The following is a 17,169-nucleotide window of genomic DNA, read 5'->3' as shown; positions in this document are numbered from 1 at the left end:
TGCTTCTCAAACCACAGTTCTTTGATGATCCTTTCTAGACCATAATAGAACATCTTTAAAGGTGGATGTTTTTATTCTCAGCTATGGTTTTCTTCCCTTTGTTTCTCAGTTTCAAAAGAAGGAAGAGGAGGAGGAAAAAGAGGAAAAGAAAGAGGAGAAGAAGAGTAACTTGGAGGAGGAAGGGGTACGAAGAGAAGGAGGAGGAAGAAAAAAAGAAGAAAGATGAAGAGAAGGAGGAAGATGAGGAGGAGGAGAAAGAGGAGGAAGAAGAACAAGAAGAACAAGAATGCCCTAATGGATGATCATAAATTTCCAAAGCATGGGAGGTACTTGATAAAAAGTGGTGAGGTGTTCCATATACCTTTATTATTTTTTATGTGTTTTGCTATTTGGCTTTGATATTTTTAGCTACTTATATGAAGAGTTTTAATATAATAACAGATTTCACACAGCAACAACAAATGGTTATTACTCCCCACTATTTATCCAATGATCTCACAGGAACTTATAAACACTAATTAATTGAACTTTATTATACCCTGTGAAGCTCCTAGTGTTACAGCTACATTCACTTTACCCAGTAATTTTTCCAAAAGCTGCTTTGAAGCCTTTGGGTATTTAACAAGAGGTTTCAATGTAGAAAGACAGATATTGACATGGCCTCCCTTCATTTTGTTCCCATGTTTTTTCAAAGAAAATTTTTGCAGATCAATTTCTGGGGAGACAGGAAAGACCCAGATATGGTGAGATAAGATGATATGATTAAGGATTGGAAGAGAATTATGTATTGTGGCCTAATGGATACTCTTGTTATCAGGAAGAATAGGACCCAATCCTGCTTGAACACTTACTACCTGTGAAAATCACTTAACCCTTCTAAGACTCAATTAGGTTCTTGGTTTGAAAAATGAGGGGGTTGTCTTGATTTTAAAGTCCTTTTTAACTCTAAGTCTACTATAATTCTTCTAAGTAGCAAAGTTAACCATAGTTTTCCTCTCTAAGGAAAAATTAAAGTGTACACTTTCTTCAATGTCTACCATTGTAGTGTGAAGGGGTTCTATAAAAGACCTAAAATAGAAAATGAAGACAAGGAGAGGGAGATATTTCTATAACAAAATGAAGTAACACTAGAACTCATAAGAGTTTACATTTATAAAACATTTTTGTAAAATGTTTTCCTCAGAATGGTCTAGAAAGAAAGGTGGTAAAAATATCTATTCATTTCAAAAATTGAGAAATCTTTGTGTCTTGAGTCATGGGGAAGCCAAATGACTTCTCCATGAGTATCTGGTTAGCAAGTGATATCGAGTTAGGATTGGAATTCTCTAGAGTCAGGGAATGAGTTTTGAATTTGTATCCCCAGCATCTAGGATAAGACCTTGTATAAAATAGTCCCTGGATCTGTAATTTGACTGGTATGGTCAATTCCTGGATAAGAGAGCTCCATCAATTAATGGAGATTGGAATTCTTTGTTACTTACTGCCTGATTAGAGAATTGCCTTGCTCTAGAGCACTGAGAAATAAAGTTTATTGTCCAGGGTCTCAGAGTTAGGATGTGTGAAAGGTAGAACTTGTACACAGGTCTTGGCTTTAGGGGTGGTCTATAAAATGGTAATAATAATATAACTTACTTGTTTTGAAAATGGGATAATACAGGTAAATCACTTTTCAAACCATAAAATATTACAAAAATATTTTAACTCCAAAGATATTATCAAAGTGAAATAATATGGACAAAAATAATATGGGAGATAGAGTAAAGGGAAGAAGCTGTGAATGTGGAGCTAGAAGATTTATATCACCTTCTAATTCACTATTTACTAGGTGTGTGACCATGTTCAAGTAACTTTACTCTCCATCTGAAATTCAAACATGATTGTGATACTCAACTGTGCTAACTGGATAACTGTGTGTTATCTAGGTTAAACATTAAATAGTAGACCATAGGAAAGTTTTCAATTTGTGTTTGAGCTTCAGATGGCAAAGAACATGCAGAAACCTGAGATGGCGAGTTGGTATCCATGTTAGGCTATGTCTATATGATGAAAAAAAAAAGAATGATTATTTTGCTACCCACCATTAAATTGATTCCAATTCATGTTTATAGTGGTTTAATCTCACATTGTTCATTATATGTTATGATGGACACTAAAGCCCTCTCTCAACTCAGTAATTTAATAATATTAATAAATAACAGATTGACATTTTCTCCTATTTACTTTTTTTTAGTGAAGCTTTTTATTTACAAAGCATATGCATGGGTAATTTTTCCAACATTGATGCTTGCATAATCCTTTATTGCAAATTTTCCCTTCTTTCCCCCTACCCTCCTCCCCTAGCTGGCAGGTAGTCTAATACATATTAAATACGTTGAAATACATGTTAGATCCAATATCCTGATTATATTTATGTAATTATCTTGTTGTGCAAGAAAACTTAAATAAAGAAGGAAGAAAAAGAAAACATGAGAAAGAAAACACAATGTGAGCAAATAACAACAGAGAGAATGAGAATGATATATTATGGTCTACCCTCTGTTCCCATGGTTCTCTCTCTGGATGTATATGGCTCTCTTCATCACTATACAAGTGGAACTGATTTGAATCATCTCCATATTGAAGAGAGCCACTTTCATCAGAATAGATCATTGTATAGATTTGTTGTTGCCACGTATAATGATCTCTGGGTTCTGCTCATTCACTTAGCATCAATTCATGTAGGTCTCTCCAAGCCTTTCTAAAATCATCCTGCTGGTCATTTCTTACAAAACAATAATATTCCATAACATTCATATATCATAATTTATTAAGCCATTCTCCAATGGATGGGCATCCATTCAGTTTCCAGTTTCTTGCCACTACAAAGATGACTGCCACAAACATTTCTGCATATGTAGTTCCCTTTCCCTCCTTTAGAATCTCTTTAGGATATAATCCCAGTAGAAACACTGCTGGATCAAAGGGTATATACAATTTGATAACTTTTTGAGTATAGTTCCAAAATGCTCTCCAGAATGGTTGGATCCATTCACAATTCCACCAACAATGTATCAGTGTCCCAGTTTTCCCACATCCCCTCCAACATTCATCATTATCTTTTCCTGTCATCTTAGCCAATGTGACAGGTATTTAGGAGTATCTCAGCATTATCTTAATTTGCATTTCTCTGACCAATAGTGATTTGGAGCATCTTTTCATGTGGCTACAAATAGTTTCAATTTCTTCATCTGAAAATTGTCTATTCATATCCTTTGACCATTTATCAATTGGAGAATAACTTGAACTGTTATAAATTTGAGTCAATTCTCTATATATTTTAGAAATGAGGCCTTTATCAAATCCTTTGGATGTAAAAATGTTTTCCCAGTTTATTGCTTCCCCTCTAATCTTGTCTGCATTAGTAGTGCATTTGTTAAAAAAAAAACTTTTTAACTTGATATAATCAAAATTATCTACTTTATGATCAATAATGATTTGTAGTTCTTCTTTGGTCACAAATTCTTTCCTCCTTCACAAATTTTAGAGGTAAACTATTTTATACTCTTCTAATTTGTTTATAGTATCATTCTTTATGTCTAGATCATGAGCTCATTTCGACCTTATTTTGGTATACAGTGTTAGGTGTGGGTCTATGCCTACTTTCTGCCATACTAGTTTCCAATTTTCCCAGAAGTTTTTATCAAATAGTGAATTCTAATCCCAAAAGCTGGGGCCTTTAGGTTTGTGAAAGACTAGATTGCTATAGTCATTGGCTATTTTGTTCGCAAACCTAACCTGTTACACTGATCAACTTCTCTATTTCTTAGCCAGTACCAAATGGTTTTGATAACCACTGCTTTATAATATAGTTTAGATCTGTTTCAGCTAGGCCACCTTCATTTGAAATTCCTGACCTTTTGTTCTTCCAGATGAATTTTGTTGTTATTTTTTTCTTGTTCAGTAAGATAATTTCTTGGGAGTTTGATTGGTATAGCACTAAAGAAATAAATTAATTTAAAGAGTATTGTCATCTTTATTTTATTTGCTTGGCCTATCCATGAGCACTTGATATTTTTCCAATTGTTTAGATATGACTTTATTTGTGTGGAAAGTGTTTTGTTGTTTTGCTTATATAATTCCTGACTTTCCCTTGGCAGGTAAATTTCCAAATATTTTATCTTATAAACAGTTATTAATGGAATTTCTCTTTGTATCTCTTGCTGTTGGATTTTGTTAGTGATGTATAAGAATGCTGATGATTTATGTAGATTTATTTTGTATCCTGCAACTTTGCTAAAGTTGTGGATTATATCTAATAGCTTTTTAGTTGATTCTCTGTGGTTCTCTGAGTATACCATTATATCATCTGCAAAGTAATGATTTGATTTCTTCATTATCTACTCTTTCCCATTTACTTTTAACTCAAATCAAAACTACAATTTTTAACATGCTGTTTGAGGATCTTTTTTGTCACAGTCTTTCTCTGTTCTCCACTCCACACCTCCATCAATTGAATGCTAACATACATAGCAACTGCTTAATGATGGGATTTTCATTTTTTTCATGTCATTCCTTGCCTCCACTTTATTTTATTCTGTATACTACTGCAAGGTTAATTTTCTTACATCCTTTCTCCAAAACCCTCATCATTTTCATTGCTTTCAGAATAAAAAACAAACATATTAGTCTGGCATTCAAGGATCTCCATATTCTGTCCCTACCTACCCTCTTCCAGCCATATCTACTCCAGGTACCTGGTTTTTGTAGACAAATTGGTATGCTTGCTTTGACCACATATGGTTTGTATTTTCTTTTACTTTTGTGCTTTAATTCATGATCTTTTCCTTCCTAAAATCCTTTCTCTTCCCCATCCCCTTGACTTATCCAAATCTTAAACCTTACAAAGCCTAGATCAAATTCTCCTTCTTTAAGCTTTCCATGACTAGACCAATGAGGGGTGATTATCACCTTGATATATGACAATTAATTGTACTTCATTAAAGCTGTTGTGTAAAGAACCAGGTTTGACTATTGGATCTATCCTTTACTAGCTGTGGTGGACATGAAATTATGCCTCTCTAGGTCTCATTCTTCTCAATTATAAAATGAGAGGATTGGCATAGATGATCTTTAAAGAGTCTTCTAACTCTAATTTATGAATTTTAACAAATAATTTGTTGTAGTTTAATTTTTCACATGCTTTAATGTTGCCTCTATAATCAGACTATAAGCTCCTAAAAAGCAGGAATTGTTTCATATTTCTTTGTATTTCTCAGAATACTTACATGGTACAATGAAACTTTGAACTTAAACACCAAATACAATGAGCACTCCAATATACATTTTAGAAAGAAAGGTAAAAATTCCTTGTGAAACATCAAGTATCTTATATAGAGCTTCTTTTTTTTAAGTATATAATAACTTTAACAAGCAATTTTTTATTTTTATTAAATTTATTTAATTAAAACAAATAAAAAACTGCCATGTGCACAGCAGAACATGAGGGAATTCACAATATGAAACAATAAATTTTCATATCCAGAAAGCTCATATAATAATAGAAGACATTGTATTCATGACTGACCATGTTTTTCTTTGCTTCCTTGCAAGTTTTCTTTTGTTTTCTGCTGCGTACTTTTTACTTTATTCTTTTTCCCCTGCTTTTTCTACCTTCTCCAAGAAGGCTACAATCAAATATGGATATATTTACATACACATCTCCCCCACCTCCTCCCACATGCATATATACATATTTATACAACATGTAACTTTAAAAAAAATCTCTGTATTAATCAAAATAACAATTACCTGCATTTGAAAAAATTATACATTTGTAAGGTGTGTTTACTACTCTTATACTAGGTATTATCTACTTATTTGTTATGCTGAATAATATTGAAAATTTCATTGAAGATAAAGATTGTAATAACATGTAGCTTTCATTGATTTAATATTTTTATTTTTCTCCCAATTACATGAAAAAAACAATATTTAATATTCATTTTAAAAAACTGAGTTCCAAATTCCCTCTTTCTTCCATTCTACCTCCTCTCCCTACTGAGGTGAGCAATTTTGATATAGGTCATACATGTACAGTAATGTAAAACCTATTTCCTTATTTGTCATGTTGGAAAAGAAAACACAGACCAAAGCCAAACTAAACCACACCAAAACAAGAAAGATAAAGAAAGCAAAGAAAAAATATGCTCCAGTCTTCATCAATTCTTTCTCTGAAGATGAATAGCATTTTTTATAAGTTCCTCAGAGTTGTCTTAGATCATTGTAAACTGAGAATAACTAAAGCACTCATGGTTTATCATTGCTATTACTGTGTATAATACTTTCTTTATTCTTCTCATTTCACTTTGCATCAGTTCATGTAAATCTTTTCACATTTTTATGAGAGCATACTACTTATCATTATCATTTTTATAGCACAAAATTATTTCATCACAATCATAGATAACATGTTTAGCAATTCTCCAGTTGATAGACATTCCCTCTTTATCACCATTAAGAGCTATTATAAATATTTTTTACATATAAATTCTTTTCCTTTTCCTTTTAAAAAAAATCTTTTTGAAATACATACTTGGTAAGAAATGACCAGCAGGATGATTTCAGAAAGGCCTGCAGAGACTTACATCAATTGATGCTGAGTGAAATGAGCAAAACCAGGAGATCATTATATACTTTAACAACAATACTATATGATGATCAATTCTGATGGACGTGGCCCTCTTCGGCACTGAGATGAACCAAATCAGTTCCAATAGAGCAGTAGTGAATTGAACCAGTTATACCCAGAAAGAGAACTCTGGGAGATGACTATGAACTACTATATAGAATTCCCAATCCCTCTATTTTTGTCAGCCTGCAATTTTGGTTTCCTTCACAGGTTAATTGTATACTATTTCAAAGTACAATCCTTTTTGTACAGCAAAATAATTGTATGGACATGTATACATATATTGTATTTAACTTATGCTTTAACATGTTTAACATGTATTGGTCAACCTGCCATCTAGGAGAGGGAGGAGGAGGAAGGAAGGGAAAAATTGGAACAAAGGGTTTCGCAATTGTCAATGCTGAAAAATTACCCATGCATATATTTGTAAATCAAAAGCTATAATAAATAAAAAAAAAAAAAAAGAAATTTAAACCTATTTGCAAGGGTCAGTGTTGAAAAATTATCCATGCATATGCTTTGAAAATAAAAAGCTTTAATTAAAAAAAATACATACCTGGTCAAATGATATGCATGGCCTGGACATAGTTCTAAATTGCTCTACAGAATGGTTGAATTAGCATATAACTTCACCAACAGTACATTGATGTCTCAATTTTACACATCTCCTCCAACATTTGTTATTTTCCTTTTTTTGCCATATTATCCAATTTGACCGATGTGGGGTGATAGCTGAGAATTGTTTAATTTGAACTTCTTTACTCGATGATTCAAAGAATTTTTTCATATGATAACAGCTTTGATACTTTGTCTAAAAATTGTGTTTTCATGTTTTTGAGAATTTATCAACTGAGGAATGGCTCTTATTTTTATAAATTTAACTTATTTCTCTATATATTTGAGAAATAAGGTCTTAACATGAGATATTTGTTGCAATTTTCTGTACAATTATCATTACTGTGTATTTTTCTCCATCTTATTTTCTCTTTTTTTACGCTGTCCATCTTCAAATGTTTGCTTCTCTTTTACCTATCCCAGTCCTCCCTACTTTTGGTTACCCTCTCCCTATGCCCTTCTCTTATTCCACTTTTCTTCCTAGGGTTTTGTAGGCAAAGATTGATTTCTGTATCCAACTGAGTCATTTCTGATGAAAGCAAGATTCACTTGCTCCATCCCTCCATCTTTCCATACACTGTAAAAGCTTCTTTGTGTTTCTTATATTTGAGATAATTTGCTTCATTCTACTTTTCCTTTCCCCCTTTCCAGTACATTCTTCTTTCTTACCGCTTAATTTTATTTTAGATAATTATCCCATTATATTCAATTCCTACTTATATCCTCCATCCATGTATATACTCCATTTAACTGCCCTAGTAGAGATAAAATTTTTAGAAGCTACAAGTAACATTTTTCCACGTAATATTATAAACAGTTCAACCCTATTAAATCCTTTATAATTTATCTTCTCTATTTATCTCTTTTATGTTTCTCCTGAGTTTTGTAATTGAATGTTAAGATTTTTGTTCAGCTTTGATCTCTTCATCAGGAATGCTTGAAAGTCTTTTATTTCCTTGAATATCCATTTTTAACCCTGAAGAATTATACCCAGTTTTACTGAATAGATGACATTTGCTTTTAATCCTAGTTCCTTTGTCTTCTTGAATACCGTATGCTAAGCCCTCTGATCCTTAGTAGATATAGAGACTGCTAGATCTTGTATAATTCTGAATGTAACTCTATGATATTTGAATTTTTTTTCTGGCTGCTAATCATATTTTCTATTTTATCTGCAAACTATGAGATTTAGTTATATTATTTCTGGAAGTTTTCATTTTGGGATCTTTTCCAGGAGATGATTAGTAGGTTCTTTCAATTTCTATTTTATCTTCTGTCTCTAGATTATCAGGGCAATTTTTTCTTGATAATTTCTGAACAGATTTCATGTAATCTAGTAACATTTAAATTCTCTCTCCTGAATCTATTTTCAGATTACTTGTTTTTCCAATGAGATATTTTACATTTTCTATTAAAATTTTTTATTGTTTTTTTGATATCTCATATAGTCCCTAGCTTCCACTTGCTCAATTCTAATTTTTAAAGCTTAAATTATTTTCTTAATTGAACTTTTGTACCTCCTTTTCTAGTTGAATGATTCTACTTTTTAAGATGTTCTTTTTAATGAATTTTAAAATATCTTTTCCTAGTTGGCCAATTCAGATTTTCAAAGCATTCATTTTCTTATTGGATTTTTTTAAACCATTGGGCCTATTCTGCTTTTTAAGGTGTTATCTTCTTTAGTATTTTTTTTTTTAATGTGTGTGTCTCCTTTGCCAGCGTTGATTCCCTTTTTTATGATTTTCTTGTATCTCTCTCAATTTCCATCCCAATTTTTCCTCTCTCTCTCTTTTAATTGGTTTTTCAGATCCTTTTTCAGTTTTTCCATGGTCTGAGACAAATTCATATTTTTTGAGGTTTTGGATGTAAGCAGTTTTGACTATGTTATCTTTTTCTGATTATGTTTTGATCTTTCTTGCCATTATAGTAATCTTTTTATAGTCAGAATCTTTTTCCTTCTATTTGTTCATTTTCCTAGACTATTTCTTGATTTTTAATTCTGTGGTAAAATGGGGTTTTCCTGGATATAATTTCTCCAGTTTGGGGGGGTTTTGTGCAACTATTTTCAGAGCTAATTCTGGTGTATTCGAGTTTTTAGTTCTTCTAAGGGGGTATAATTTAAGGAGTGTTTAATACTCTTTTGACCTGTGTTCCCATATGTGAGGGACCACAAATACTTTTTTGTGACCCCAAACTGGGATCGGTTCCTCTGTTGTTGCAAGAAACAGTCACTGACGTTGCTGATTTAACCACTCCCAAGGCCTGCTAGGGCCCAGTCTGTGTTATTATTGTCTGCACTGGACTGCTCCACTTTTATTCTGTTTTAACAGATCTTTCCTGATAACCTTCTGTTTTGAGGCAATATTTTAAAGATATCTGGAGGCAAGCCCCTGTCTCTTCTCTGCAATGGTGGCCCTGCTCCCAATATGTAACTTATAAAAGTTGTCTATGATTCTTTCTGTTCTCTTTTCATTTGATGGAGGAATTGAGGGTGGAAAAACCTCCATCAAACATTGAAAAAAATAGAAAAACCCAACAACTTTTTAACCAAAACTTCTAGTCAAACAAAAAATATTACAATTTTAGCTATGTCCAAAAACATATCTATTACCTCTCTATTAAGAAATAGATTTAAAAAAAAATTAATTAAAAAAATAAATAGAATGCTATTTTGAAATCATGGTTAGTCATTGTTTATTCAGATACTATTGTAGAAATTGTTCTCGTTTTGTTCACCTTACTTTTTATCAATTAATATTCTTCCAAGTTTTTCTGACAGTCCATTTCTTAACTTTTATAGCACAATATTTTCTTACATTGATATATCATAATTTGTTTGGCCATTTCTGAATAGATAGGTACTATTTTTGTTTTTAGTTCCTTTGATACTATTGCTACAAATATTTTTGCACATATATAGATCTATTTCCTTTTTCTTTGATCTCTAAGAGGTTAGAGACCTAGTTGTGGTATAGCTGGTTCAAATGGTTTCTGAAATTTAGTAATTTTTTAATACATAGTAATAAATTGATTTTCAGGATAACTGGATTAATTCAAATTCCCACTAGCAGTGTTCAGTTGTGACAATTTCCCCATAACTCTTCCTCCATATGACATTGTATTTTTTGATTATCTTTCTAATCTTAAGTAGTTTTTTCTTTGCTTCTCTAATGTGTATATGATGTCACACATCATATCTTAGGTAGCTATTTGGAACTTATCTTGGTTTTTGGAGGTGTTGGTCCATATCAAATAATTGCCTTAAAACTTTCCAGTTTTTATGGAAATTTTTGTTGAATAGTAAGTTTTACTCAAACACTATCTAGTATGCCTGTTGTGTTGGATAGCTAATATGTTCACTGATAGACTTCACTATGTCATTGCAGTTGTTGTTCAGTGTTTCTCACCAGTGTATGACACTTCATGACCTACTTTGGCGTTTTCTTGGTAAAGATATTGAACCATTTTTTTCTCCAGCTCCTTTTACAGATGAGAAAACTGAGGCAAAAATGGTTAAGTGTCTTGCCCAGGTGTATGAAGCCAGATGTGAACTCAGGTTGATGATTTTTCTGACCAGGGTCAGTAATCTCTCCACTGCACCATGTAGCATAGTGGTGCACTATGTCATAATTGATACTAAATTGTTTTGATTATTATGCTGTGTACTATTGTTTGAGATCTGTTATTAGTTCAACCCCTTAATTTCATTTTTTCACTGTTTTACTTCAAATTTTGCATAATTTTTGTATTTCCACATTTTAACTTGTTATTTCCACATAAGTTTTGTTATTTCCCTCCCTAATTTCTAATGTAATCATTTAGTAATTGGATTTGTACAATATTGAGAACATAAGTTAATTTAAATGGTATTTTCATTTTAAATTGATTCAGCCTATTCATGAGCAATTCATATTTCTCCAATTATTGAGTTCTCTCTTTATTTCTCTAGACAGTGTTTTGTAGATGTATTACTCTAGATCTTACATACGTATTTGCAGACATTTTATCCATTATATTGTTATGTTAAATGGATTTTTCTATTATATTCTGTTCACAATATATAGAAATGCTGATGACTCAGGTATATTTATTTTATATTCAACTTTGCTGCCATTATTATTTCAGTTAATTTCTCAGCTGACTCTCTAAAATTCCCCAAATGAAGTCTACAAAAACAATAATTTTGTGTCCTTGCCTATGATTATTTAATCTCTTTTTCTTGTCTTATTGTTTTAGCTAGTATTTCTAGCAGTGGATAGAATGCTGGATGTGTAATCAGAAAGACTCATCTTCCTGAGTTCAAATGTGTGACACTGGACAAGTCACTTAACCCCATTTGCTTCAGTTCCTCATCTGAAAAATGATCTAGAGAAAGAAATGACAAATCAATTTAGTATCTTTGCCAATAAAACTCTTAACGGGGTCATAAAGAGTTGGATATGACTTAAATGATGATAAAAACAATAACAAAAAGTATTTCTACTATTATATCAAACAGTAATCGCTAGAACACTAATAGTAGTAATAGTAGTGGTGGTGGTGATAGTAATATAGCACATTTAAGATTTGTAAATTGGTTTACAAAGATAATCTCATTTTATCCACAAAACAATCCTGGGAGATTGGTGCTATTATGATACTGATTTTTACATATAAGGAAATCAAGGCAGAGATTAAGTTACTTGCCCAAGGTGAGGACCATTTAAATGTCTTGAGACGAGATTTCAAATTAGGTATTTTTGAGTCCAGTGCTATATTCACTATGCCACCTAGTGGTGATAATAGACATCTTGGTTTTACCCCTTTTTCTTGTAGTAAACTACTCACAAATTTGTGCTTTTACTGCACATCATACTAAAGAAATGATATTACTTATCACACTAAGGAAAATTCCTTTTACCCCTATAGTTTTCTAATTTTCAAAAATAAATGTTGTTTCTTGTTAAAAACTCTTTATGCATCTATTAATAGTATGATTGTATTTTTCTTGTTTATATGATCAATAATGTTGATAACTGATAGTTTTGCTAATATTGATCTAATCTTGAATTTCTGGTATGAATTCAAACTGGTTATAGAGTATTTTTTGTATGTATCTGTAGTTTTCTTTCTAAAATTTTACTTCTTATATTTTTGGAGGGTTAGATTCATTAGGTGAAATAGCCTATAATTTCTTCTGATTTAGGTATAAAGACCTAATCATATTCTTCTTGTGCAGCAAGATAATTATATAACCACATATGCCTATATTGTATTTACTTATATTTTTACCATGTTTAACATACATTGGATTACTTGCCATCTAGGAGAGGGGTTGGGGGAAAAAGGGAAGGGGAAATTAGAACACACAGTTTTGCAAGAGTCAATGGTGAAAAATTATCCTTGTATATGTTTTGAAAGTCAAAAAACTTCAATAAAAAATAAAATAAAAAATGGAAAAAAAGACCTAATCATAGGTTACCATTAAAGGAATTTGATAGGACTCATTAAATTCCTATTTTTCAAAGTTTATTTAATGCTGGTATTAATTATTTTTTGAATTTTGGGGAAAATTTTTCTGTAAATTCACCTGAACTTTTTTCTTTGTGAGTTCATTTATGAATTATTCGATTTCTTTTTCTGTGTTTGGGTTCCCTTATTTCTCTGTTTCTTAGCTTGTTAATCATTATATATTTTTGCAAATATTCAGCCATATCACTTAGGTCATCATTTTAATGGGCAAAATAATTTCTAATAATTACCTTATTTGTTGTGAAATTTTTTTCCTTTTTGATTTATCTTTCTTTTAAAAGAATAAAATTAGCTAATGATTTATTCATTTTGTTGTCTCTTTAAAAAGAACTCTTATTTTATTTATTTAATTTCTCCCCAAATGTTGTGGATCTTCCCTTTGATTTTTTAAAAATTTCTATTTTGGTCCTGAGTTGGATTTTTAAAGTTTGTTAGTGTTCTGATTTTTTTTTTTAAGTTATATGCCCAATTTGTTAATCTGTTTTTTTTTCTCTTCCATGAAGATTGAAATGTTTGAAATAATTTCTCCCTAAGAAGTGCTTTGTTCACATTCCCAAGATTTTGGTATATTGCTTAATTAATTATTTTTAATGGAATTATTTATTGTTTTTATGGTTTGTTCTTGACCTACCCATATTTTAAGATCATTATTTATTTTTCATAAAATATTAATGGATCAAATAAGAAGTCATGAAAAGTCAGACAAGATTGAATATGACTGAACAAAATTTATTCTTTAATTTTTTAAAAGAATTTCTTCAGTCAATCTTTATTAGACAGAATTTTTGTTGAACTGTAGTTTTCATTTAAGGTGAAGTCTGATCACTTGCCCTCCTGGTTTAAACCAAGATCTCTATAGCATATCAAGCCTGAGGGATTAAAAGTTAGTTGGTGATATAAGTAAAGAGAAAATAATTTATTTTTGCATTGGCTATCCCTCACATCAACAAAATCACTTCTTGAGATCAGAAATTATAAAAAAGAGAACAGAACTGGACATATAATTTGGGAATTGTTTACATACAATTGATAGTTTTTGAACTCATGGGAACTGATCATATCACTAAGAGAAAATATATAGAGAGAGGAGAGAATCCAGAGTAGAGCCTCAGGGTATTCCCACGTGTAAAAGAAGAAACCCTGCTGACTTTCCTTATGAGTGAAGTGTCTAGACAGAGAGAAAAATTAGGAATGGTCACTCTCATAATAGCTGACAATAGAGAGAAAATTCATGGGAGAAGGGAGGGAAGAAGGGAAAAGTGAGCAATATCAAATTTTGTAAAAAAAAAAAAAAAAGTTCAAGAATTTTGGGGAGTGAGAAGAGGCCAATATATTTGACAATTAAGAAATTATAGGAAACCTTGGAGTAGTTTTCATTTGAATAGGAAGACTGGTTGCAAGGGGTTAAAAAATGAATGTGAGGTGAGAAAATGGAGGCAATGGATGTAGATAGTTTTTTTTAATAAGAATTTTGACTGCAAGAAAGGACAAATTACATTAAACGGTAACTTGAGGAAATGGTAGGATTTTGTTTTGTTTTTTTAAAGGATGTAGGAAATGCAGATATAATTATATAGACAGTAATAATCTGGGGAATAATATTGGTAGTAGTAGGGACAATAATGGTGGTAATAATAATGATATCAAGAAAATAGTATTTAAAAAGTATTTTAAGGTTAACAAAATGCTTTATATTTATTATTTAATTTGATAAGGAAATCACGAAAATTAGGGGAAATGGATAACCAAATGGATTTTTTTTGCCTCAAATATTGTCATCTTTTGTTTTATTGCTGCTCTGTTATAGGATAAATTGTTTTCCTTGCTTGTTTATCAGGCTAGTCAAGAATACTGTACTATTCAGCCATAGAAACTTTTTGTAGTAGATCTGCTAAATCACAAAGGACTTGAAATCTGTATTGATGGAGAAAGCAATCTCCTTTAGAACAAAGCTTATTTTTGCTTTTCTTTGTATCCTAAGTCAGACATTGTCTGACAAATAGCAGATATTTTTAATAAATGCTTGTTGATTTGACAAGATTTCAGATCTCTGAAATGACAAACTGTGACGTTTCTTCTTAAATGATGTGAATAAGAGATTAGATGACCTAAATTTATGATCCTGACCCTCTGATTCTATGAATTGAGATAAGTACATATTTATGCAATATCTATATAATTTTTCAGACTATAGAGAAAACATATATGAAGATATAATGATAATGCTATTTAAGTTGTAGACTTTTAATTATTTGCAGTTCTAATAAACTTATGAGTTAATCAGTGTCTTCTGGGGGTAAAGTTAGTTTTTTTAGCACAAAAATGCTGAAAAGGCAAAATTTTGCTCAGATGCAAGTATAGTGAGTCCTCAGATGACAAACCTTTCATAGAGTTGTGGTTTTTTTAGTGATTGCCACAATATTTTTAAACAAATAATTCTGTATCATTTAAGATCCTGTTTCTGTCTAGGTCTATATTTGAAACCTTTTCATCTCCGTAGGATCTGATCTTAGATACAATCTTCAATCAAGCAGTCAAGCAATCAACAGGTATTTCTTAATTCTTAAACACTATGTTCTAGGTTCTATGCTAGGTTTTAGGCTTACTTAAAACTGAAATGGTAATTATAAAGAGCTGACATTCTATTGGGAGACATAAGTATACATACATACACACATTTGTATATGTAGCATATACAAAGTGAACAAATATAAATATATATAGCTAAATGTATATAAAAGTGTATAAAGTAATTCAATGAAAGAAAGTTAGGGATAGGGGATACTAACAGTTGATGGGAATCAGGAGAGGCTTCAAGTAGAAGAAAATGCTTGAACCAAGTCTTAATGGAAGAGAGAACTTCTATAAGGTGCATATAAAGAGGGATTGCAATGTGAGCAAGTGGGATAACCAGTACAAAGGCCCACAGACTCCTCCTGTGTGAGGAAAAGAATGAAATCCACTTTTACTAGCTCACAGAATAGAGGGAAGGGCAGTATTTTCCAATGAGTATTTTAAAAGCTAAATGGAGAAGTTTATATTTTATCCTAGAAGCAATTAAGAAGATAATGGAGTTGAGTTAGTAAGGGAATCATATGATGAAATCTCTACTTAGGGAAAATTAGCTTGGTTGCAGAGAGAGAATACAAGTAGGGATCATCCTGAAGCAGGGGGGCCAATTAAGATGCTGTTAAAATACTCTAGGTAGGAGCCTAGCATCACTTGGACATCATTATACCATAATTATTGGAGAAGGATTTGAGTAGACATATGTATATCTATATTTTTAACTCTATATGAAATGCAGTGTGGTTTCAATGAATCTCAGTCAGGAAGATATGGGTTCAAATCTCACCAATGATGCTAATTTGCCATGTGACCCTGGGAAATCATTTAATCTCTCAGTGCTTTAGGCAATTCTTTAAGAGTTTTCTTATCTAGAAGTTTCCTATACCCTTAGAATCATATCATTTTCTATATTTATATATAAAAAATCTTTAGAATTTTAATTTTAATTTAGATCAGTCCTTTCATTTGGGTACCAAATTTTTCACAATAATAAAATTTCTTTATAACAGATAAGGGAAGGGTTCATTCATTCTATCTGAAAAAAATATATATGGAAGGAATTAAACTAATATATAATGTAAGTTAAAATAACTCTGTTACATTTCTTTAAAATTTTAAAAATACATCACCATTATTTGGCCTTGAAAGTTTTCAATCCAAACAGTTATGTTCATTTGGTGAATTTCAAAAGCTGGTTCCATCACGTACTCTTAGGCAGATATGTGCCAGGGCTCAATGAAGCTTTATCCAACTATAAGAGAGGTTATTTAGCAAATATGGAAGAAAATTAGGTGGTTAGAATTGAGAGGAAGGAGGTAGAAAAGCAAAGAAAGGAAAACAAAAAGAGGGAAAATTTTACCAGACCTTGGAAAAAAAATATAAGTGGACTTGTAAATCAGTAATCTGATTTCACCAACAGTCTCTGTTTCACATGAGAATACAAGAAAGCTTTGCAGTGGGTAAATTGGTGATGCTTCAGAACACAAACAAACAACCTCTCAAAGGAGTAGGTCTTATGCCAAGAAAACAGAACAATATAGACAAGGCTGCCTCTGAAATAAAGGCTTGTAGTGATGAAGGAAAATACTTTTTGGAACAGAATCAGGATTTTCCAGAAATATTTTGAAGTAAACACATTTTTCAGACTCAGTTAATAATATGACCTTCTGTTTATGTAGCACCTTTCATCTAAGGCCTATGGAATGCTTTAGTGACATTTATATTCATAGCTTCTTTGTACTTCCATGAAATAGAAATAAAATTAGATAGTCTAGCTCCTAATATGTTATTGGCAACAATCTCTTCAT

The sequence above is a fragment of the Antechinus flavipes genome, chromosome 3, assembly GCF_016432865.1.
Source record: "Antechinus flavipes isolate AdamAnt ecotype Samford, QLD, Australia chromosome 3, AdamAnt_v2, whole genome shotgun sequence".
NCBI lineage: Eukaryota > Metazoa > Chordata > Mammalia > Dasyuromorphia > Dasyuridae > Antechinus > Antechinus flavipes.
This window is presented reverse-complemented; position numbering follows the sequence as displayed.